Source organism: Dermacentor albipictus, chromosome 3 (genome assembly GCF_038994185.2).
Source record: "Dermacentor albipictus isolate Rhodes 1998 colony chromosome 3, USDA_Dalb.pri_finalv2, whole genome shotgun sequence".
Taxonomy (NCBI): domain Eukaryota; kingdom Metazoa; phylum Arthropoda; class Arachnida; order Ixodida; family Ixodidae; genus Dermacentor; species Dermacentor albipictus.
The window spans coordinates 19181583-19208137 of record NC_091823.1 but is presented as its reverse complement, the minus strand read 5'-3'; the positions used below and the strand labels follow the sequence as shown (position 1 = coordinate 19208137).

Genomic DNA, 26555 nt, shown 5'->3' with positions numbered 1-26555 from the left:
GGGTACTTCGGAATAATTCCGAACACCTGGGATTATTTGACGTGCACCTAAATCTAAGTACACTGGTGTTTTCGCCCCCATCGAAATGCTGCCGCCATGAACGGGATTCGATCTCGCGACCTCGCGCTTAGCAGCCCAACACCACAGCCACTAAGCAACCACATCGGGTTGCCGAACGCAAGTTAGTGAGTCTATAATCATTATATTCTTTAACGTCTCCCTTCTTATGAACTAGTATTATGATTATACTCTTCTAAACTGCTTGTACAACTGAAATAATTGACGTGGTACACTTGAAGGCCGGTGACTTGTAAAGTGGAACAAATTCCAACTTGGTGCAGTGTGTGGTCTCCCTGCCCGCAGCGGTTCGACACCAGTCGGTCTCAGTTCTACGAGGCGCCATTACATTACGTTCCACCCCACGTCGCTTTACATCGGCATTCCCCGTAATACTGCGCAGGAAAAAACTGCGGAGTCGAAACAGAAGGACGTCATATGATTAAAACCGCGACATGTCAAGAGAGCGGTAGTTGATCAAACTCATAGTCACTACCGCAAAACCTATCTATCTCGGGCACTCTGCGTCTGTAAACAGAAACCGAATTCACAAAGCCTCTCGTTCTTAAGAGCTTCTTACCATTGGTCGGTCACTTGGGCTAATGATAAATCCGCCACCATGCCCGGCTATTACCTGCTCGTACGAACAGTTGCAGCGTCGGAAGATTTATTATTATGCTTATTATTATTTTTTATTAAGGGCCGAGATGGGCTGCCTTCCGTGACCTTAAAAATATCAATTTACAAAGTTTCGGATGTGTTGCTCTTCTCTAAACCCTATGCACTCTATCGTACGTATCCGTTCATAATGTATTGAATTTCCGAGTGACAGCTTGACAGCGCCACGACCATCGTTTAGAATGCAGTGTTTTTCTTGCCGCAAGAATATAGCTGTCTCGCTCACATATGGCGGATTTGAAATCCGACCGCAGAGCTCGTGTTTGACTCGCGTTACGGATGGAGCTTATAACGAGACCCAAATTAAATTCGGCCTGCAGTGTGATTTCTCCGGCGACCGGAATGCGAGCGCGTGCTCACGCCGATCGCTTTCGGCGCGGGCGTCATTATCTGCTCGCCCCACCGGTCCTCGCCGAGCGCGCGGGAAGGACTCGACGCGGAAAGCCATCACCGCGATGGAACCGCGAGCATCGTCGCCGTCGTCGTTGTGCGGCGGTTATAACTCATTCAAGGCTCGCCGTCCTCTGCTCCCAAATGAGCGCGGACGCGCCGGGTACGAGAAGGAGCGTGCATCCACTGTGCTAGCACGTTTAATCTTTCAGGGTCAGCGGCTGCGATGCGGCGCCCCGGCAGCAAGAGCTGGAGCGTGCTCTGGCTCTGGAAAAAGCGAAACGAAGGCGCAATTCGGGCGAGCGTCACAGGAGAAGGATGGCGGTGCGAAATGGAAAGACGACTGCGGCGGCAGTAATAATAGCGAATGCACTCGCGTCCGCGCGCGTTCGTGGTCGGCAACTGGGGGCGCGAGGAATCCCACAGGATCCTCTTTGTTTCTCTCAGCTGCGTGTAGTCTATCCCACTGTAAAACCGTGCAGTGAGGTGAAGGCAACCGTTGCGGTGGACATCCTAGAAGAACGATCTCATAATTGTAATTCATCGAATCGATTCATAATGCCACATTTTCACTCTGAACTGAAGAAATAAAGTTGAAAACTTCGTGTGAAATCACATCGATGAGTGCAGAGCTTGCGACACTACTTGCTGTACTTGATTTCATTAATAATAAAGAAGAGTCGCATGCCTGCCCGGTACATGCAGCACAGTCCGAGCGTAACGGACACAACATAATTTTTCGATGGTTTCTAGGACATTGCAACATCAGCGGGAATGACCACGCTGACAAAGCCGCCTGATCTGCGCGTGAAAATAGTCAACGTGTCTTGGTTTCGCTTTCGCGAACAGACGCTGCTGCCTAGCTGCGATTGATGTCCCGTGAATGTACTGTGCCCCTGTGGGATTCCAACGTTTTCTCCATGTGTCGTTTGCGTTCGTTTTCTCTGGATATACAGATGCATCTGCCGCCTGGGTTACTACGAGAGCATGTTGTACCATATGTGGCTAGGCGTAGCATATACAAACTCTTCTATTGGAATAACTAACAGCCCCACGTGTGACATATGTACCTGTGATGATATGCTTGCACACTCTATCCGCGTCTGCCCGCGCTATTGCGCCGAGAGCTAAGTGATGTGTAGAGTGACGGACTAATTGGACAATCGTCCACTATCAGAACTGAAAGCTCTAAGCCAGTGCTCCGAAAGACCATCCTGTAGAGGGCCTTATTCGCGCTACTAAGGTTCCTGCTATCTACGGGGCTTCACGATAGACTTCGAGAACGCCGCCCCCTACCGCTATATATTGTCCGCGGTTTGTTTGTGTTTGTTTAACTAAAGGCATATACTAAGTCGAGGAGCACTGTTTAAATATCAATACGGAAACCTCGCAACGCTTGTTTCGTTCCGAGAAAAGACTTAGTCTACGAGAAAATTGCATCTGAGGGATTCGAATACCTTTTTCGAAATTCAAATCTCCCGCCACTTAAACGAGGGAGTGGTGACGCTGGCCTTTCTTTCGGAATTATATTTTTTTTTTTTGCAATAGAGGAGGAAATAGTCCAGTGATTCTATACACCCCCCCCCTCCCCCCAATTATGCACAAAGGTTCGATGGTGAGAACTCACACCTAGTCACGTAAAGATTTAATTGCGGTTTTCGACATCGTAACACGGAAATCGAAACTTCGCATTGCTGAGAGAAACCCGACCGGACATTCTAGGGGAATGCTAAATGTCCATAAATCGGCGCAGCAAGGAGAGGCTCATTTCTCCAACCTAGGACTTGTTGTCCTCGGAATCTCGTCACCGCCAGTGGGGGGAGTGGTGGTGGTGATAAGGTTGGGCATAAAGGAACTTAATGTGCAACCAAGCACTGCCTTTGCCACGCTGTCTTTAATCTCATTAAGAGCTAGTCCACAATGACCAGGTATCCAAAGAAAACTGAATTTCTTTTAACGTGATGTAGAATGAGAAAGTGTAGTGACCGGTGCAGTAGTGAATTACTTGTGCTTTCTAACCACACGATAACTAACAGGTAGTCTGCGAACAATATTGTGTGACACGTTGTTGGGAATTTTGCATAGGATCAATGAAATGGCCAGGAATTGGCCATTAATTCGGCCACATAGATTGAAGTATAATTCAGAAAATGGATAGCAAAGTTCCACGATACTGTTTCTGAGCAAATGCCTATCGCCAATTTCTCGTCTTTCTGTGAGGTGTCCGTGGACACTACCTTGCACGAGAGAAAATATTCCATATACTCATTCATTAGTTATAAGCATTACATCCTTTTATTAAAGTGACACATTGAAGTGATCGTAGGTTAACGTTTATCTTTGCTAAAAGACTCTGCGTAGACATTAGCTGAGGAAGCTTGTATCTTACCCACATAATATTTTTTAAGAAAATAGCGCCGGTTGTGGGACAAACACCGGATAACTTGTCCCGGGAACATGTTAGTATGCTCTAAAGAAGGTTTTACTGTTAGTAACCGAAATCTCAATGCTAAATCTGGTAAGTTTGCTTCTAGATACAGCACAGAGTTTGCAGCATACTTAGGGAGACCAAGTTGCACGTTTTAATTTGGAGAGCCAGTTATCAACACATAACCAAATTCAAGAACGATGTGTTGTAGGGCGCCTTCCTAATTTTGGTCTTGAGGCGCGTGGTGTCCCTTTCTGGAGGCAATAGCTATAGCCTGCTTCAGGCACGTAACCAGGGGGGGGGCCCCGGGGGGGGCCGGGCCCCCCCCCCCCCCGAAATCATATGGCATAGCCCCCCCCCTCCCCACTAACGCCACCACTCCTCACACATTCCTAAAGCGCTGCCAGATCAATGTTGAGACTTGGCAGCTATTCATCGGTCAGCATTATGCTGCCCTTTTCACTCCTTTTGGATGGCGGTAGTTATCAGCATCTCTTGGGATGTGAAGACCAGTTTTCTCATAGATTCGGCGCCCGCGAGATTAACTCGAGATGCGTTCATTTGTCACCATCCATTCAACTGTCACGCGCATAGCTGTTGCTTTTGTTAGTTCAACCTTCTTTGTTTAGGCTCATCCTGGGACCAGGAGAGGGATGCGGCTGTTAGTCAGCTGGTCTGTACTCTCGTGGAACGAGGTGCGGGAGGAGAAAACGCCAATTGCGTTTAACTTTTCCTTTTGATTCATTATTTCCTTGAATGACAGCTCGTCGCGACGCTGGCAGATGCCCGGAATAATATACACGTGATATGGATTAGATAAGGTGTGAAATAAAATAATGTGAAACAGCCTCCATCACGAAAACCTGCAATAACCCTCAAACCCATAATCAAGATGACTGTCGCCCATTACCTCGTCTGGTTTTTTCCTAATTTATAGCACTTTTCGTGCAAAATTGGCAACTGGAAACAAAAATCGCAAGGAGTTGAGAAATCAAGCGATCTACTAAGGGAGAGAGCCAAGGCAACAACCAAACTGCAAGGAAAAGCGAATTTAACAACAAATCTAACAAATATAACCGTTGCTTCATAAAATGTTTATGGATCAACATCTTTTTATTTAAATAGGAAGTAGAGAAAACGCCGTCGAAAGCGGAGAACAATTACGTGTTTTGAATGACGCTTCTACAGTTATCGGTCGAACCGCCTCACGTAGCCACTTCTCTATTGTGCTTATGTGGGTGTTTTTCTAACCTTTCGCGGTGGGCGCAGTACGTCTACAATCGCAGTATGCTGCGCTCTACGCGGTTTTATGGGACTGGCGGCCACACAGCGGTACGCAACTTCCCAAATAACAACACGAGTCGTTTTCGCACTTGGAGCAGTAAACGAGGAATCCAAAAGAACTGTGATTGTTCCGCAAATATATATTTCGCTGTAATTCTTCCAGAGCTAATATAAAAATGCTACTATAGTCGGAGACACCTTAAGTCTACAGTGAAGCCTCGCCCACGCCCTCATTACAACCAGCCACTGTTCCTCCACGAGGCTGCAAATAATCCGTACTTCAAACTTTTCCTGTTACCCAAATAAGGCGGTAACCACAAAAAAAGTAAAATTATTAGCGCTTAATTTAGAATAAAAATGGGTTGGATCGCATACGGCAGACATTGCCAGCTCCTGACTGGAAGCTTGCCATTATCATTGAAAAGTAAGATGTGCAATCAGTGCATTTTGCCAATGCTGACATATGGGGCAGAGAGTCGGAGACTGACAAAGATGTTTGAGAGCAAGGACCACGCAAAGAGCGATGGAACGAAGATTGCTAGGCATAACAGTAAGATACAGAAAGACAGCTGTTTGGATCAGAGAGCAAACGGGTATAGACGATATTCTAATTGACATCAAGAGGAAAAAATGGAGCTGGGCAAGTCATATAATGCGCTGGTTAGATAACCGTTGGACCATTAGGGTTGCAGAATGGGTACCAAGAGAAGGAAAACGCAATCGAGGATGACAAAAGACTAGGTGGAGCGATGAAATTAGGAAATTCGCGGGCGCTAGTTGAAATCGGTTGGCGCAGGACAGGGGTAATTGGAGATCGCAGGGAGAGGCCTTCGTTCTGCAGTGGACTTAAAACAGGCTGATGATGATGATGACGACGACGACGACGACGACGATGATGATGATGATGATGATGATGAAGGTGGTGGGCCCCCCCCCGAAAAAAAATCCTGGGTACGTGCCTGGCCTGCTTATATTTGTTTGTGTATGTGTGGTGTTTATATATGTTTTCGTGATTAATTGTTGGCCGCCAAGTTTCGAACTCACATGTTTCTGATGGTGGAACACACTGGTGCTAGTACAAAGCATTAGTTTAACTCTGCCACGTCTAATGATGTGCACAACTGAGTGAAATAAACAAATGAATAAACAACAACAACATAGACGACGACGACGACGACGACGAAGGCAAGTTTGTTTGAGCTCTGCATGGAGACGGGACGCCAGGCTACTAATCCTCTGCCGGCGAGTAAACGCGGAACCCCACGACATGCTGCTGCAGTTTGAGGAAACTTTGCAAGGGACGGCTCTTCCGCAGTTTCTGCATTCCCACGTGACGTCTGGTTCAGAGTCGGTGCAGTAAGTGCAAATTACTGTGAGCAGCACCTAGGAAGAGAGGCAATCTTTAATTGCTGCTGGAGATGTTTGCCTGTCCATACGCCTAGCATGCTGCTCTAGATGACAAGCGGGATGAATTAAATGAGCCATTCATACACAGTACACACGAACTAAGCTACACAACTAACGAGCACACACATGCCGCGCTAGCAGGGAAATTATAGTGTCTCGCTAAGGACAGTGTCGTGATCTTCGGACTAAAGCTCTCTATCACGAAAGCTTACTGTCACGAAGTCTGGCACGCAAAACCGCAGCATTTCTTCCTTTTTTTTTTATCACGAAGTGTGAAGCTCACGACGACGCCAACTTTAAACTGTGTATATACGGTAATCGCCTCACGAGAGGCTGCTTGCAATTTCATCTGCTAATCAAGATCCGTGTGGCGCGGTAGCGGCAAGGTGGCAACAACAAAAAGATGAAACTTCGGCTTTTGTATTCTGCGAGTTTGCGAGCCTTGACATCAAACGTAACAAAGAAGCAACAGCGCTGCCATGAATGCCTCTCAATATAAATATTAGGACAAAATACGTGCCGCCCCTTCTACTTTTAAAACTCCCTCCCACCCTCGCGCCTCCATTCAGCGTTGTTGCCTTATTGTGACCACTGCTGGCACTTTCATGAAGCGGCTCGCTGTGTTCAAGTTTCAACGGTTCAGAAACGCTGTCATATTATCGCAAGCCTTTCAGGGACATGAAAATAGACTGTTGCGATGCATATTTCATGCGCTGCGTGGTGCTCTAGGTTTAATGAAGCCGCGTCGCTGTATCGAAAACTAGAGCTTCATGAAGCACCTTCTCCTCTTTTTTATTCCAGAAAAGAAACACGAGATGGCAGGCGAGAGAGAGAGAGAGAAAGATAGAAGACATGTTTCAAAAGGAGGCATAGAGAAAGAGAATTAGACGTTAGCAGACGCCGGAACTCATTCTCCTGCCAGTGGTTATCATGCCGAACAACGCGGTTACACAGGGCTCGTATAGGACGATGAGGAATTCGTTTACTAAAGCAAAACATGCTACATTATGCCTACAAACTAAGTAGAATGAAAACAATGAACAATGTACGTTTACGATGCATGCAGGAGCAGCGTTTATTATTATAATTCTGTTGCAAGGATTATATGGGGCGCCTAATGAGGGATTTTCATCTTTACACTTGCCGGACGCCTTACATTACTCATGGAATATGAATAACTAAGTCGGTGCGCGTGCTCGTGATGAAGATGCAGTCCTTTGTTCTTCGTGATAACACGACGTTTTATACAGTGGTATTGAGTAATAAGGACCTTCATTAGTGCTAGATTAAAGTTTGGCCTCATAGTACTCTATTCTCTCTTAGATCTGGAGTGCAACTGTTCAGCTTAGTAGACCTACGCTTCAGATTATGTTTTGCATATGTAAAAAGTCTGCAGCCATTAGAAACAGCAACTGGTGCAATTATTCAAGTGTTGCATAAATGAGGAGTCTCTATTAAACTTTAAATGAAAGAAGGCTTGAAAACTTGCATATGTTGAGTATTACGGGCTCAGTTGTATCGATTGCTAAATAACGTCATTATATGTGATATGACCCTTTCATCATCATCATCACCATTATTATTATTATTATTATTATTATTATTATTATTATTATTATTATTATTATTATTATTATTATTATTATTATTATTATTATTATTATTATTATTATTATTATTATTATTTGACCCATGCGAACTGATGTCTGTGGAAGCATTCCGAGCTTAGGAAAGTAGTATCACTGCGCTTCAATATCAGACTCTTATATGAAGAAACATTAATTGTAGATACTAATCAGACCTGACTGCAAGACACTGACAGTAAAAGTCAAAGGAACTTTACTTCTGCTTTCCGAGTGATAACAACAGCAACAACAAAAATGAGGAACAGCGGTTCAAAGCAAGAAATCCGACTGCACAGCACAAACTCCTATTTATTCTTAACCAGGTCTATTTTTCCACTTCCGCCGTAAAACCACACCAAGTCGTGATTGAACGCTTTGAATGATTGAATGTATACTGTGGTATACTGTATACGGCTTCTTTACCCTTCAGTTTCTTGCCACTTTCTGAAGAGTATTCAGATCAAATACAAAGCGTTTTCAGCACAACGCATTAGCGCTTTTAGACGGCGATTGAGGGCTTACTTGTTACTCGTCACGTTGTCTCTAAATTTGGCGAAGAAGGTTATCCTGGAATTTTAGTGTGTGCTCACAGTTACAGAACGTCTAGCTAATCACTGAATTTTGTCGTAGAACTGCGTGGGCAGAAGTTTGCGCATCGCTAACTGGAGATTGTCAAACCATAGAATTGCACACGATAATTACTGGAGAGAACTCAGGCACTATTGTCTATGGGAGCTGCAATAGGGGCGGTTAATCAGCCAGCATGGGAATTGTGGGAAGCACATGGATTTGCCTAAACTGGCACGAGCATCGTGCGACGCTCTTGTTTCTTATGCAGCGCTTCCGGTTCACCTCCTGAGGCGACCGGGGACGAAATTCAAAATAAGTTCGTGGGTTTCGTTGCAGACATGATACCAGAGCATAAGTTTAGTTACAAGTAGAGTTACTGAAGCGTCTGGAATAATTAGAATTCATTAGGAATCACTGATTACCGCCAACCGAAGTACAGAATCGTAGACTTTAGAAATCCTCTACGTGGGCACAACTTAGGCGAAATTCCTTAAAGCCAGGTAGTAAAAGGCGGTAGTAGTGACGCCACACACCCAAGAAGATAGCATGATATTCTTTTATTTATTCAATCCTGCCGGCCGCCTTTTAGTAGCCATAGCAAGAGTGGGTACATAACGTTTACATGTTAATGGTCTGTCAAGAAAACAACAACAGTACCAACTACAACAGAGAACCACATAGGGACACAGTAATGCTACTGCGAAGCAAATCAGGAACAAACACAACAAGACGAGAACGCGTGACATTCAAATCCGGAAATAAAGCATCAAAATCATACCAGTGAAAAACCGAGCACATAAAACTTATTGGCTAGAACTGATTGCTAAAAAAAAATGCATCGGGTGATGATAAGGGGGCCGCATCGTAAGGTAACTTGTTCCAGTCGGCTATCGTTCTTGGAAAGAAGGACAGCTTGTATGCGTTGGTTCTGCACTGAGGCATTATAATTGTTAGCCGGCTACTTAATGCAAAACAGTTTCCTGGCATAGACTGAATATCTGCCTAGCAGAGCGGATGTGACGTCACTCCCTCCTCTCTCACTTCTCTCCCGGCGCTCACAACAGCTGCGCGCGCTCTCTCGTTACATGCTCTGACGTCTAAGGTGCGCTTCGTGCGCCGCTCGCTGAGGGCCTGCACCCCGCCAGGTGGAGCAGGCGGCGCTTCCTTCTCGCCCTCCCTCGCTCTTCGCCCGCATTTGGTGACAGGGGAAAGACGTTCGTTCGCTTAACCTTATAGGAACACCAACGCCGAGGTGCGAGTGTCACTAAGAGACATCCAAGTCAAAGATTAGGGTAGCCTGCCACTTATGGCTTCCAACGGCTTCGTGACTTTGTAAACTCATAATTTTCAACAAAGCAAAGCACCATAAATAATTAAAGAAGAAAAGCCGCTTGATCCCACGCCTTGTGGGAATCGAAGTTATCCGAAGCAGTGTGCGGGGAACCTACCAAGTTAACGAAATGACCAGGGAGCACCAAGACGTAGACGGTTGTTTCACAACCTACACGACATGCATGTCATGACATTGACCTATTTTCTTTGTTCGTCATACACTCTTGCCATATGATGTCAATTTTGGTACATACCATGTTAACGAAACGACCATGAGAGCACCAAGGTGTAGGCGGCTGTTTCATGACCTACATGACATGCATTTCAAGACCATGTTTTACCATAAATGTCAAGGCATTTATGTTCGCCATAGATTGTTGTCATAGTATGCCGATTTTGGTACATACCAAGTTAACGAAACGGCCACGAGAGCACCATGAAGTAGGCGGCCAGATAGATACTGTCAAAGTGGCAAATGTCCGCTAAGAAATGCTTCGCATTTAGCATTATTAAAATTGTCCGATGTCAGGATTCGAACACAGAGCCTCTAGCACAGAAGCCCAATATTGAGACCATTAGACCACGAACGCATGCATTGACAGGTGACACAAAACGCCCTTCTGAATCTATCGCGGGGAAGCCAGTGCCTTGAGACGCTTGGCGCACTTCGATTTGGCCACCTCGACAAGCTGAACCGTTGCAATTGGTAGCCGTTGTGCGTTTTCACAGCGTCTTCTGCACTTCTAAAAGCATAGATTGCTCTGAAATTTACGACAATCAAAGCATGAAAAGTGTAATAAACGAAGCCACAAGAACGTATGAATCCACAAGAACAAAGGTCAGACAAATCCATGTACTTCCCGTCATTCCCTTGGTGGCTGAACGATTGCAGCGCCACAGTTCCCTCTGGTGATTATTGTAGGAAACTCTATGCGTCAAAGAGCCTTCCAAATAGAAGCATTCTTATCACTACGACAGCGTGGCAGGCAAAAGGCGTTGTTTGCACTTGACAAAGACTTCTCTCACATTTTAAAAAGGGAAAGGAAAAAGAATAAGTTCAAAGGCTTCCTCAAGCCTTCTTCAAATTACAACGAAAAGAAGAAAGAATAAAAGACCATGGTCTTTCTCTCCCCTGCCACATCCCGCAAGGTACAAAAGTACTTTTCCGCTATGTTGCGACAGAGTTGTCTGAGACGAATATAATGCGCACGCCTTGCATCTTGCCATAATGAACAACATTTGCTGCGGCAACCGCAGCTCACCGCATTTCGTGCTGCTCGAACATCGCAGAATGAAGTGTGCGCAGAAATTTCGCCATCCACCCTCTTTGTAGTCAACTCACGTGCACATGGCGACGGCCTTTAAGGGGACGACCGTCATAGACAACTTCCGAAAGGCGCTTACAGGTGATAGTCTTATGTGTGGCAAACCACCTTCTCGCAATGACTCGCAATGTCAAAAACGTGGGAGTGTTTGTACATGTAGAGAGCTCCATTGTACATTTATCCTCCAGGGCGTCGAATCCCTCAGCGCTCCTGCAAATATTATGTCGTACTGTATATGTGCGGAAACCAGATAGCGTTATCTGAATTTTCCCAACGTATAGCCTTAACGCACTGATGCTAATTAGGCGAAATCTTTGTTTGCTTAACAAAACCGTCCTGCGTCCGTGTGCACTGTGAAATTGCTTTTACAGAGAATGAACGGACGTGTACGTGCATACACGTCTGTTTACGGTTTTGCCGTAAATAAAATGGCACCTATATTCAGAGTTCAATCGCCAAAGAATTGGTAGCTTCAACACATGAACATGACCCAAATTTTTCACTCATCCCGCAAAGTAAGCCCTATTTTGAGGGTACCTCGGACAACGGCGTCCGCTCAACGGCATCCGCTCTGACAAGCCTAATAAACTGTCTGCCAGAGCTTTACGGAGAGCAACAGGGCAGCTGCTGACGTCATAAACGAGAAGCGCGCGCGTCACGTCCACGTAAGCGTGTATGTTTTTATCGAGCCCGGGTCGAGACGACAGGTTCGTCGCGTTGCCCTTATTGACTTTCCTCGCCGCGCACGTGTATGTGGAAACCACATTATAAGGGCGCGTTCTCGTTCACTGTACTGAAGGCAAAAAGCAAACAAAGCAGCGCTTCCTGAGCCGCGGAAAGGCGAGAATGTCGAGCGCTCGTTGGAGGGCGTTCGCTAAGGTACCGATGAAGATAGCTGAGTGCAAATGAGGTGTTCCAGACTTAATCCCCATTATTCAACTCTGCATTTGGGGCCCGTGTTCAAGTGACATATTATTTAAATAAGTGTGCGACAGTAACAAGGTCAATAATTACTTCATTCATTCATCGAGTACGTTCTCTGTGCTATCATTGTTAAATGTTGGTGGTGCGCCTGTGTTCAGCTTGTATTCGAGCTACATTACTGTCCAAAGTACTCGGGGGCCGAATTTACAAAGCTTTTCGTTCGGAAAGGCCCTTTGCCCACTTTCGCTAATAATATCTCTGGATATTATATATCGCTATTAATATTGGCTGTAATTTTGTGTTAAGAAGTTTGCGTAAGATATACTTTTTCTTTAATATGGACTCCGATGACCGGCCGATTGATTGACTAACTGATTAACTGACTCACTCACTCACCGACACACACACGCACTCATTTATTTATTTATTTATTTATTTATTTATTTATTTATTTATTTATTTATTTATTTATTTATTTATTGACAGAGTTTGTTGCTACCTATCTGCAACCACGTAATTCTTTGGCCATGAATAAGCAATCACCGCTGCGCGCAGAGCCCCCATCTTAATCGATCACCTTCGCCGATACGATCAATTTGCCCTGACAGTTTGTCCGGCGTGGCGCGTCCCATGTAGCGACAGATATTTGTGGCGACAGCTATCAGGGTCTCCGCCTCGCGCTTATAAGCATTCTCAGGTGTACGGGCTGCGTAAACAATCCACGATGCATCATGAGCCGTTCGCTCCCTCGCTCTCTCTCCCACTATTCATCTGCGTTGTCTCCTTTCGGCACACAACGTGCTCCGTCCACGCAGACTGTGTGCACAGGTGCGTATATATCTTCTTGAATCGGGAGAATAATATATATACGTAAATATAATAAAAAAGTGCAGTGCCCCGAGACATGGTAGTAGTTTTGAATAGAACGGTCCATTGAGTACATCGTGATCCAGTTGTTGACTGGATGACTAGGCTGTGGTTAAGCTGCAAGAGTCACCTGATATTGGAATTGTTCTTCCAGCAGCATCGTGCCAGTTTTCAGCAGCGTGGACGCTTCGGTAGCCGAAGGGCGTAATAAATTAATCCAATGTGAGCCATTCTAGCTAGTTGGTATTCCATGACCAAACTTTTTAAGCGCGATGAAACCATGGACACAAATGGGACACGACAGGTGCAGACGCTCTGTGCCTCTCTTCTACCTTTTGTGTCCCTGGCTGCTCTGCGCTAAAAATGTTTCGTCATAAATTAATCCAGACGAGAGCAGGCTTACAGAGCTATACTCCCGTTCAATTGGCTGCGCAGGAACGTGACATAGCGTGCTATTCTCTGCGCTGTAAAATGCCACCACGTTGGCATTTTGGGCCAATCAGAGAGGCCGTAGCAGTTCTATGAGCCAATGATAACTGACATGATGAAAATTTTTTTACAAGATAGCAGAATTTGTCAATGTCATGCATAGCTAAACACTGTTAGAGATCGGGCTAGTTGGTATCGGATGATGTAACAGAATAGCGCCCTTTTTCACAAACGCGCCCAAGTTTTCGCATGTGTGTGGCTCATAGCGAAGTCACAAGAAGCCCGACTCATGGAGCTCCGGTGCTACTATGCTCATTATCGTTGAGCCTGTGCACGGCGCCGCCAAAGTTGCGGACCTTGTCACCCAATGAATTAATGAAATATGCACAAATGGCGTATGGATCCGCGTAACAATCGCGGAACATGCTTTCAGCTGCTAGATGATGTACCACGAGGGGCTGCGTCGGGCTCACGTATTCAATGGTCATTGATAGGCTAATCAGAAAGTTCGATTTTTTCAGAGAGGTTGCGTTGAATCTGCAATCACTCCCGTGGTCGCCTGCAGCGTTACGCGGAGTTTTATTCCAGAAACTGTTTAGACGGCGGTGACTGGCTGCTCGGCGTCGATGCTGCACCTAAAGGGACGCTAAAGAAAAAGAATAAGTCCAGACAGCTTGAAACATTAGGCTTCTGTAACGATGAAATCGTTATTCGTAAAGAAAGCGGAGCATTTGTAAGCGGCAAAAAGACGAAAATGGAAAATCCAAGTGGCGCCACCTGCTGTAGACAGTGGCACCTCTCAAGTGACGACAACACTGTCTGATTTGCAGAAAGCAGCCTAGATTGAGGTCGCGTGGCGATGGCGTCAATTCGTTCGTTTCGACGCGGATGGTTCAAATTGAAGAGCAGTAGCGTGACATTCCGCGGCAATTTTCTACGCAACAAAGTGATATGCTGGCACACATATAGCAATAATATACTTCTAGACGAATAATCTCTCAATTTAGATCGACTTAACAGTTTCCTCTAGTGTCCCTTTAGAACGACCAAACAGGGAACTGCCACTCTCGGCGACCTTATCGGTGTCTCAGGACTTGGCTCTTTTGATCATTGCACGGGCTTCGAAGGATGAAGCCTTGATCCCTGGTTTCCTTTGCTTCTTGATGCGACGGGACGTAGGGGGAATTGTGAAACGCGAACCTGCATTCTTTGCAGCCAATGCTTGAACAGCCGGGAACTGCTCGTTATAATGCTCTTGTTGCTTCCGGGATATCGAGTGAGCCGCATTGTTACCCTTCGAGCAGTGTACATTAAGTGAAGCGCGCGTCCCGACTAAGCGGATCCCGTTGCGTATGGCGTCTCGTGCGCGGGCAACTCGTGGAGCAACGCTGAAAGGAGGCAACGTGTAAGTGCGGCCGAAGCGTTAATAAGCCGCCCGAAAGCGCTCCACGAGGACGAGGGAGAAAGGCAAAAAGAAAGGAAAGGCGGGGGATGTAGAGGATGTCTCCTGTCGACCACCCTGCACTGGTGAAATGAAAAAAAAAAGGGGGGGGGGGGGCACGGAAGATGACAGAAGGGAAAATAATCATAGCAGGTATACGGACAAACAAAAGCAGACTGTGTAGGCACTGTCAGAGAATCTACTAAGGCGCCATATTGTCCCGCAAGTGTCAATGTCAGATACAGAGGCACACACACAAAAAAACGTCACACAATGCGCAGTGTCGCACAATCGCACACTTTTGCACAATTCGGTCTAACTACCCGCCGCGGTTGCTCAGTGGCTATGGTATTAGGCTGCTGACCATGGGGTCGCGGGATCGAATCCCGGCCACGGCGGCCGCATTTCTATGGGGCGAAATGCGAAAACACCCGTGTACTTAGATTTAGATGCACGTTGAGGAACCCCAGGTGGTCGAAATTTCCGGAGTCCTCTACTACGGCGCGCCTCATAATCAGAAAGTGGTTTTGGCATGTAAAACCCCATATTTTTTTTTCAATCCGGTCTAAGTAATGAAGCAGCACATTTATAGCTGAACTACAAGATGCTGGTATATGCAGAAAAAGAGGATTCCCAGCTATAAGCTTGCACAGGAGGAAGAAAAGAAGTGTAGTTTTGGATGATCGACCTGATTTTTTTTATTGCTGTTATTCTTCCTCGTGGTTTGCCACTCGGGGTTCAGTGGCACAAAACATAAAACAACAAATAGACGACAGTAACGGCGCTTCGCCTGGTGCACCTATGTACGCGAAGAGGCAAAAATGGCGTGCAGACCAACCCGTTAGATAACGGACAACAAACTCGTTGCTGCAGTACCTGAATCCCGCAGGGCCTGCATGCGTTTTGCGTTTTCTTCTTATCCCTTTTTCCTCATCTTATTTTACTACAGGAGCCTTGCGGCATATTTCCCAAATTAACAAAAGATTAGCCATAAGTGCGCAGAAAGGAAAGGAAATATTATAATTTGCAAACAAACAAACACGGAATCAAGCAAGCAAGCAAGCGAACAAAAAGTGCCAACATACTACAAAAACTGGGAAAACGAAACGCAGTGCCTGTTAAGCACCAATAAAGGCTTTATCATGCAGCGTGGGAGGAACTTCACTGACGCGCTTATCGCTCATGACGGCGTCCTTCAGGAGGGCTAAGCTAAAGCTAACGCTTAATCTCAACGGCGTCAAGCGGCTGCGCAGCCCATTTTTGTGTATTTTTCGATCAGAAGGATTCTGCGAAGAAAAACATGCCGTTGTGGCCTAAATATAAAGCGTAATCCCCAAGACACGCGGCGGATTCCCGTCTGGACTTATACTGCCCAACAGTAATAAATGAATAAATCAATAATAAAGTTAATTCGCACATGATGACCTAATGGGTGTTTCCTGCACACCTTGAACAACGCTATAGTAAAACCTTACGCGGTCTGCAAATGGCTTATGCGAAGCGATTCGTCATCTGAGGTTTACATCGAGTTTCATTTTTGGCCGAGAGTGAAAATGCACACCTGTCTTTTCATCGGTCGTACCACAGTCGCTGCAAAACACAGGTTACTAGCGCCAGAAGTAAGCCACCCGCCTAGTTCTTGCTCGCCAAGTTCGCGCGGGCCAGTTGCTGCTCGATTCCAGCAGGTGTTAATTATTTTGACCTCGAAAGCGCAGTGGAAGAGGTCAGAAACAGCAACGATCGACGTCATTGTTGTCGATACCGACCTATAATTGGATAATTGGCTCAGTGATAGGTCTAGACAGACGACCTTTAGACTGTTTCAAAAGAGGGCCCATAAGACTGCTCTTCTGGCTGATGTCTTTCATGGCACCTAACGCTGCGTGACGTCATGCTGACGTAACCAGTAAGTATGTCTGCGTTTTCCTTACGTTTTGTTTTTCTTTCTTTAACAAAAGCCAGTTGACGCGCGATTAAACCAAAGGGGGCGGAAATCGATCACCTCAGATGGGAATAACAGGAAGCAAATAAAGTTAGGCGCATCGCCTCGTAAATCAGGCCTTGCCCGAAAATTCATCTCACTGTGCTTTGTTTGTCGTCGGTCACCAGTTCAAACATCGTTAATGCTATCGTTTCATGGCTATCAAACTTGCAACTGTTTAAGTTTAATGGTGTAGTAACCACTGTGGGAACGAGCGTGCAATCTTGCGCATTGAATTATGCATTTATAGAGAGTATACATGCAAGCAAGTTCTGGAAACAATCTGGATTAGTTTGACTTACACAACAACCACACAACTCTCACAAATATGAAACAACACGTGCAAGCGCAACAAATCCAATGTTAGAAAAGAAGAAACTGTTATTGCGTATGATGTTACAGCGCATACGCTGGAAGATATTAGTTTTCTCGCTCTGCTGAAATTGTTCATGTAGTAACCTAGGCTTGACTCCCCCCCCCCCCCCCCCCCCCGTAGCTTGAGTTTACAAAATATATTACCCGAATATGACCCGACGAATCAATGTTTGAAGGCCTAACATCGCAAACCAGTGATATTACTCAGGATACTCCTGGTTTGCTTTGAGAACGTTAGAAAAATGGCGGTGTCACAGCGAAGCATATCTTTCAATAAACCAGCGGGAACTGCCTCTCACAAAATTGTTTTCTAAGGAAGGTCTCAACAATTCTACCTTTCTCGCAATCTGTATCAATTTTTCTTGTCATGATCCGTCGCACCTGAATCGAAAATATATTTGGGTTATATACGTTCTCTGTACTTCTAGACCTAGGCTCGTCGTTAGAAAGAGTAACATACAAAATGAGCTCGCAGGCTCCTTCTTGCGCGCAGTATAAGGCCGTATCGACTGCATGGATAGATATTCTTTTTATACCCTCGCTGGAGCTCATCGATCATTTCCCCTTGACAGGTAGCAGATATGCGCCTCAACGACCAAAACTGGATGCTCTTGATAGCAGGGCGTATGGAGGTGTCCTTGGGGAAGATTTCGGGTGAGCATGCAGCCAATAATATGCGCTCCAAAAGAAGCCGGGTAATAAGAATATTTATTTATTTATTTATTTATTTATTTATTTATTTATTTATTTATTTATTTATTTATTTATTTATTTTTACTGTTTGCAAGATCTCCAGACTGTGTTCACTGCAACTGATAGAGTTAGGAACTGTACTTAGAATGCGCGCTGTGGAATGTACGTGCCTCTGCATGCAACTGTACGCAACATACAAATACGCGTGTACATTTAGATTCAGTAAACCACGCAGGCCTGAGAAAGCTGCAATCGGCTTCAGTAAACGTCGGCTGATATCGGAAAGCTGCACGCGAGTGCAGGACTCCCATATTGGCCTCTTTTTTGACATGTGACCTCTAACATTTTACATCTCTTATGAATGTTGGCGACTAGTTGGTTGCTCTGACTGACCAGCAGACGGTCACCAGTGCTAGGGCGACAGTAACCTCGCGAGCGCTAGCCCTGCGTGTAGCAGGACATGTGTGTGTGTGTCATCTAGCTTTGAGGACGCACCGCACGGTTTCCACGCAACCGAGTGAGCTCGCGCGTGTGTAGAGCCATGCGCGGAAAAGCACCCGTGAAAACTGCGCAAACTGTGCACATGAAACAAAGTAAAACATTCCAGAGCCTCATGCCGCGTGGCGTAACATTACCCACGCAGGGCGTTGTTGAGGGGCGTTTCGTCACAAGATCGCCACAACCTATAGAAGGCAGCCCTGACGCTACATGCTCGCGGTGCTCTCTAGCCTGTAGCTGTTACGGACGTCAGCAGGTGCGCAGCTGATCCACGGAGTGGCATGCAAGGACCTTTCCGAAAGGTTTTCCTTACCGCGCGATCGCGCCACCCTTCCGCTGCCGCGCAATACTCTCGACGTTGCTCGCTCCTGCTAACACCGAGCAGCGCCGTTGAAAGGCATGGCTGTCGTCAGGAAATACTAGTCCGGCGGCCGAATTCATAAAGCATTTCGCCCGTAAGTGCTCTTTCCCATACGCCGGCTGCCTTTGCTAATTATATGTCCAGCATCATGATTGGCTGTGACCTTCTCTTACGAACAGGCGTAGCGAAAGAACATCTTTGGGGATACGGGACATGATGCCTACGGATACTCTAGACGCCTGTTATTGCGTGTTCTGGTTACTAATGTGTCCTGTGTGCGTACGTGCTACGCATGAGTGTCACCTTTCGTTAATCACTCTCGTCATCTCGAAAAGCACGCTATAGGCGTATGTCCAGGCTCAAACACATATTCGAGAATGTCGAAAATAATTATTTCTCTCTTTAGCTAATGGCAGGTAAGATACGGAAATATGTTAGCAACTGTGAACAGCTTAAAGTTCCTCCTCCTCCTCCTCCTTGAAACAGGCCGCCGTACTTTCCGCAGCCAATAACAGTATACAACCACAAGGTTGCCAAGTTTGGCTACTTAATCACGAAGCTGGCAACTTATGAATGAGATGCGCGCCTCAGCTTAAAAAAAGATGTATTTTTTTTCGTCTTGGCTATATTTCTTGGCATTGCTGACTTCAATATTTCGTATCAGACCAGTACTGCAGAGCATAAGCAGAGTTGGCGGATGCATGAATACCTACGTAGGTCAGCCTGGTATTCAGTAACATTTACGGTAGCAATATTACACTTCGCATCTGTTGTCGTGCTTTGCTTTGCAGCAGTAGCATGCATTAAGCAGCTATGGAGTTCCGCCTCACCGGCACTATGTAAAAGTACAGTACCTCTACTTTCTCTCAATCGATCCAGCTACACGTACGGTTGAAACGGGTATGCGCGTGGTTGAAAGGCCGCGCGAAAAGTGAGACCTGCAGCCCGTCCAGCAAAGGGCGAGAAAATTGTCCCTGAGTATCACGAGTATAAATAACAATAAAACAAAGACGTTTGATTTAGTTTTTTTCCCCCATCTTTTTGATGTCTCTTTACTCTTCGCTTTACACAGAATAAACAGTAGCTACGCGTAATAGGGAGGCGTGTTTCTTTACCTCTCTCACAAGCTTACAGTGGCGCGACTGTCGTCTTAAGAATCGTCAAACGGCTTACGCTCAAACTGGATAAAATTTTTTTGCTACAGCTATCATACAGAAGTCTTCTTTTTTTGCAGTTTACTTCTCTTTCTTTTTAAGTTGATTTTCTTGCTAGACCATTGCTTTATTCTCGTTGTTACGCGTAAAGTATGAATGTCCGAGTAGAAATTTTTAAGCGAGAGACCACAAATTACTTTTTTTTTTTCAGAAAGTCTGTTCTCGGACCCGCATCATTTGTAGGCCGTCTTCACGCTTGTCGAACTTCGAGCGTAACCGGTGAGTGTCCGCTGCTGACTGTGACAACCGAAACTGGAAAAATAGAGGGCGAGCTGTTAGTGAAACTTTCCTCCGGCCCATAAAACATGTCGTCGCCATAGCAACCGAGTGCTCGTCCAGCGCAAGTGGAACACTGGCTCGTCCTTGTTGGCTACGTTGGCAGTGATGCATTGGAAGACGTTTTACTGCTTCAACGCTGAAAGTGGTTTAGTTGCAAAGCGAAGTCTGAGCACTGCCGCGACTTGAATGCGGCGAAAATGGACCTGACGGAGATGTGGCGTGGCAGCTCCGGCTCATTTTACCCGCGGACGTCATTGAATACTCGTTAGCACACCTCCATCCATCGAGCAGTGCTCATAGTGTATGACAAATGCTTTGAACAGTTGTCGACCAAACAGGGCAGACTTTGCAAATGATAGCGTCCCATACTCGCTTTCACAATTATGTGGCACTGCAGCGGAAGCTACAGACAGCTTCACCCAATCAAGAGCCAGACTGTGCGGATTTGCGCTTCTCTGCGCTACGTGCCCGTCTAAGTCACAGCCTCGGCTGCTCAGTGTGAAGCATAGTCTCGAGCAAAGCCTTGAGGAAAGTCTCGAGCCCAGCATCGAGCACCAGAACACGTCTCGTAGCTTCCACTCTAGAGCGACATAATTCTATAACTACTGTCTCGGAATGCAGCAGATAAAACCTATTGTATTGCGTGAACACTTTAGTATCAATACTTGACTGGGTGCGTGTGCGTTTACTTCACGTTTATTTGTTGGCACCTGCATGCCGTAAAAAAAGAAGAAAAAGAAAAACGGACCATTTTTACGTCCAGGTCTTCCGCTAAGAGAGATATGTGAAGAAAAACGAAAGGTAGAGAGGTTAACCAAGGCTATGCCTGGTTCGCTACCCTAAACTAGAGAATGGGAAAGGGAGTAAGACAGATTAAAAGAGAAAGTTAGGATAAATAAAGCAAGAGGCCAAGAGCTTTATTTAAATGCTAGTGATTTCATGCTACACGACCCCGACGGCAATTGGGACTTTTCTTTAATTAGTGACTTTACCACATGGGATGTGCACCAAAATTAACAAAAGGCATCAAATTAATGCATGTAGTCTTGCTTGGTGCAGGTACTGCAGCAGTGAATTAGTGCTGTTATTGTCCGTCACCCAACGAATAAAGTCATCTCGAAACTTAGGCCATGGTGTTTCCTCACTGGGACACATCCACGGAGAACGGTACATTCGTACTCTCCCCCTTTTGCAGTGTGTCTGCCGTATGTAACTTGCTTTCCCTTTCTCCTTCCTCTCCACAACGGAACCCGACAGCCAGCGCTCCGCATAAAAAGAAAGAAAAGGCAAAGAAAAATTCTTCCCGCAGTTATTCTTTCCGCAAATGAGTCCGCTGTGCCTGTTTCACTCGGCCATCGTGGCTTCTACGCACCGCGGTACGCTTCCTGCTTGGTCGCGCCATAAGCTGACCCTGGCATTGCGTTGGTGGACGCCCTAAATTATGCCTATGCGCTCGCGGGCTCGTGGTTAGGCTGTATCGCTAGCGGGCAGGGTGTGCGATTAATGCCTGTGCCGGTATAATGCGCCGGTACTCCCATCCCTTCTTCGTTCCGTCTCGCTGCTCGTTTCCCCACGTGTGTTCGTTTTGCTTTCCTTCGTTTTGTTCTGCGCCTTTACGCGGGCTGCATTACGCATTTACCGTTCCCGTTTGCTCACCTGCGCGGTATCAGCTTCATCCATTGTGCAAAGGCCGCGGGCTGTTTGTGATGTCTCACCGAGACCGTTCTGCATTGTGCTGCACCGCCACGGTTCGCAACGGAAAAGTACTGCACTGCTCTGCAGATCCATTATGCTGTGCTGGTATATTGCTCCGCAGCAGTAGGGCACACACCAACGCGCGTTTGCAAAGTTGCCTGCTTCTTGTCGTGAGCACAGACAATCCAGGCGACTTGAAGGATGGGCATGCCATTAAGTAACGCATCAACTTGTTTTTATTGCGTAACGATGGCACTTATTGTGATCAACTGCTGTAAAACAAGGGGCATACAGAGCACGGAGCAATCGTTTCGACATTGACACTTGTCTTCGTCAGGGCAAGTTCTCTAGATGAACAAGAGCTGATGCCCCCCTCGTTCGCTCGCTGTTTCTCACTTTGGGTATCCATCTTCGCGTCAACCTTTTGTCTTGTCTAGATTCTCATTCATCGTTTGCTATGCAGAGTTAGTCGTAAAAATGACGTTCTGAGGGCGCACATCCTGAATATTGAGTTTATCTGTTCGCGCCGATTTTGGAATGTCTTTGTGCGTTGGTTTCAATTCGTATGGGTTTCCTTTGTAGCTTCCAGCTACGCTCATGTGGATGAGAAGTTTTCTCTTCCACGAACCTTCCTCCACCTTGCGGGATTCCGCAGAACTGATTTGCGTCAGAGAGACATGCGCACGTAAAGGCCCCTTTCCTCTATCTGTGTACTTTCGCTCATCTCTAAGCGAATCGAGGCATGCGAAAAAGGGTTTGCCTAAAGTCGAGTTAACTGTGACACAACATGCTAGCAGCGCCCTTCGCGGACTTCGTGCATTCTCGCTCGACCCGCCCTCCCAGAACATCTTTATTAATTAATTTATTTATTTCACATACCCTCAAGCGCCAAGGCATTATAGAGGGGAGTGGGATACATGCGAAAAACAATAACAACGATTACTACAACCTTATTTAATGCAAGCGACATGTGCAGTGGACGTAATCATTAAGAAATTAAATAACAAGAATACTATGACATTCAAATTATATAAACCTAGCGACATCTTAACTGGACAAAAGGAAAACAGGGTGCGCTTGCGCAAATACAGCGCTTGTGGCCACGTGCTTGGTCCCAGTTGAAAAAAAAAAAAGCAAACAAGGCTCGGCGGAAAAGTGCGCCGTCTTCGATTGATACGATATCATCAGGATAGGGGTTCCAGTCGTTCGTTGTATGTTGAATAAATGAATATAAAAACCTGTTTGTGTGATAAGAAGTACCTCTTACTTTATGACGGTGATCGACTCGAGATGACAGAGATAAGCAGGTGCTAGAATGAGCCCACTGCTAAGGATATGGTGATGAAATACTTTAGGAAATATGCATAAGCGAAAATTCTTTCTGCGCAGTGATAAAGATGGTAGACACAAGTTGCTTTTCATAAAAGTTATGCTAGAAGTACGATCGTAATTTGGGTGAATGAAATGAGTGAAATTATTCTGAACTATTTCAAGTGAATTTACAAGAGCAGCACTGTATGGGTCCCAAGTAGCAGCAGCGTATTCCAACTTAGATCGAACTAGTGTTTTATACTGTAGTAGTTTCATTGATGAAGGGAATTCGCTAAAGTTTCGCCGCAAGTATCCTAACATATGATTTGCGTTATTGATTATGGAGTCGATGTGACATTTCCAGGATAAGTGAGATGATATAGTTACACCTAAATAACATTAGGATGAAACTTGTTCTAGCTGAACGTGATTAAGCATATATGCAGGCACACACGTCGCGTCTTGTAACAGTCACCAGCTTGCATTTCTGGGGTTTTATGCCATGAGCCAGTTTTTACACCAAGCGGCGATGTTATTTAGCTCAGTCTGTAGAATTTCCTGGTCCTTATCATCACGAATCTCACGATACAGTACACAGTCATCGGCGCATAGGTGAATTGAAGATGATACACAATCGGGCAAGTCGTTAATATATATTATAAAAAGTAATGGACCTAAAACAGAGTCCTACGGAATTCCTGATGCTACGTTAATTAAGGGTGAATCATGACCGTTGACAGAAATATAATGTCGGCGATTGATTAGGAAGTATTTAAGCCAGGTAAGTACATTATGGTCAAGATTTAAAGAGGAAAGTTTCTGCATAGGCAGCGCATGAGTAACCTTATCAAAAGCCTTTGACAAGTCTAAAAAGGCGCAATCAATTCTGGAATTATTGTCTAGTATAGATTGCAAGCGGTGAGTGAAAAGAAGTGATTGAGTTTCGCAAGAAAACGAACGCCTGAAGCCGTGTTATGATGACGTAAAGTAGAATTTAATTCTAAAAAGTTAATGATGACTGTACAATACGTGCTCCATCAGTTTGAAAGGGATACTTGTTAGCGAAATGGGTGGATAATTTAATGGAGAATGTTTGTTGCCTGATTAATGAACAGGAACCACGTTCCCAATATTCCAATCAAGAGGAAGGATACCATGATCAAGCGACTGCTGGAAGAGTTTAGCCAAAAACAAAGATGAGTAATGTTTAGTCTGTTTTAGAAATTTAGAATTGATACTGTCAGTTCCACAAGACGAAGAAAGCTTTAGCGAGTCGATTAAGTGTACTATTCCAGATTGCTCGAACATGATAGGGGACATCAAAGGAGAACATGATAGGGGACATCAAAGGATAATCATGATGCGACATAGGTTTAACACAATCAACTCGACATGAAGAAAAAATGTCAGAAAAAATATTGTTAAACACTAAGGCGCATTGTCGGAGGGTATAGGTTCATTTTCAGAATTAGTAAGAGAAATAACACTGGTTCCCGTAACATTTACGCTTCTCCAAGATTCTTTAGGATTGCCTAATAAGAGGGCCGGGGGAGTGTTTAGTAGAGTAATAATCTTTGGCGTAACAGAGTGCTGCGCGGTACTCGGCTTCAACGTTGTGATGTGCTTCCCAGTTATGTCCTGATCTTAACTCTGCTGAACGAAACATACGCTTTCTTTATTGGAAGGACGCTTTAGCTCTTTGTTAAACTAAGGTGATGCTTTACAGCGCTGAATGCCTCTGAGTGGTACGTATGCAGTGATAAGGTGCGCGACTTTATTCCGAAATATAACCCAGTTTTCTTTGACATTCCGTGTATCAAAATCAATGACATATGCATCAAAATATGTGCACAGTTCCTGATTATAATATCAAAAATTGTATCAAAAATTTCTTTTGCTTTGTTGTGTTGGAAAAAAGAAATGCTAATGTCGAAATGAAGCAGCGAATGGTCGCTAAAAGCCGGCAAGTACGTGAGTGTTGAGATGAGATGTGGGTGTGTAGGTAAAATAAGGTCTAATGTTCTAGGTGTTCCTGTGGCATTTCTGGTAGGCTTCGTTACCATCTGCGTGAAATTAAGTCGTGCACAACGTCTAATATGAAGTCCTGACAGCGTGACGATAATTTGGTTTAGTAGTGGAAGTCCATCCCACCACGTCATGTTTGAATAATTAAAGTCCTCTCGAAGAATTATTGGTGAGGAAGGATACCGGCTAACAGGAACGTTTACGACATCATGTAAGTCATCAACGAAACTTGACGTGGCATTGGAGGGGCGATAGCAGACTCCTCATGCGATTCGAGTATTATTATTATTTTTTTTTTTTGTAAGGCACGCTCACACTGTTAGCGGAGTTGATTCAGTGTCCGTACGAAACGATGCGATGCCTTGCGCTACTGCTATCAAAACACCGCCGCCCTACCGATCTTTCCTGTCACAGCGATGTACATGATATGCCTTGTTCGACTGGAAAAGTTCCTTACTGCACACTCGCGGGTTAAGCCATGTTTCCGTTAGCACGATTAAATCAGCATCACACGAGGATATAGTAATGTCAAGTTCATCACAATGTTTCATGATGTTCCTAGCATTAGTAAATAAAACCGGAACCGATAAACATGAAGAGCACAAACCACCACTTTCCCTCGTCAATTGTTATTTCGGTGTACGCCAGGGATGGTGTGTTTGCGAATTGCCATGGTGTGAGCGAGCGCGTGTGTTAAAGGCAGCTCCATTGGGATCACTATTGGCATTATCCCTGCTGTCGTTTAAAACAGGATTGCGACTTCGTTCCTGCACGCTACTGCTACTGCGATCATACGTATAGCAAGTGTCATTGACAAACAGTTTATCATATCGAAGGTAGTAAGGAGGCGACTCGGGTAATGATTTAGCAAAATTAATTAAACATTTGCGAGCCTGACGAGTGGCAAACGAGACATCTTCAGTATCAGATATGTTACACGACCTGAGTTTCGTGTGCTGAAAGATGATGTTCTGGCGAGTTTTAAAGTTGTAAAGCCTGACAGTGAGTGGTCTCCACTTATTTTACTGGTAGGGTCTACCTAAGCGGTGTGCTCATCCAGTTGCGTCTGAGGTTAAATTGCTATCAGTGTGTTTTGTTAGAAGGCCGATAATATTGTCTTCCCTTTTGCTCCATGATTCATTATCAGTTACACACACACAAAAAAAAACAAGGTGGTTACGGCGAGAGCTGTCCTCAAGCTCATTTAGGTGAAAGTTGATGTCGTTGTTCTGTCGCGTTATATCGGAAATAGATTTCTGCGCGACATGAACAGCATTTTCAATACGGTCAATGGCACCAGTTCTGGCCTCGACTTTTAGCAACCTTTCACCCATCAAAGCAAACTTACCTTCTAGCGATTTCTGTG

At 45.3% G+C, this 26555-nt stretch overlaps 1 long non-coding RNA gene across 1 annotated transcript in view; it reads left to right on the top strand.

Moving 5' to 3' along the window:
- Nucleotides 1-6021: 6021 nt before the first annotated feature.
- Nucleotides 6022-26555, top strand: part of LOC139057278 (uncharacterized) — a 35528-nt gene continuing 14994 nt past the window's right edge. The window contains exons 1-3 of the long non-coding RNA XR_011512673.1: nucleotides 6022-6193; nucleotides 17686-17767; nucleotides 20031-20098. This is a non-coding gene — a long non-coding RNA (uncharacterized lncRNA). The remainder of the gene's footprint in view (nucleotides 6194-17685; nucleotides 17768-20030; nucleotides 20099-26555) is intronic.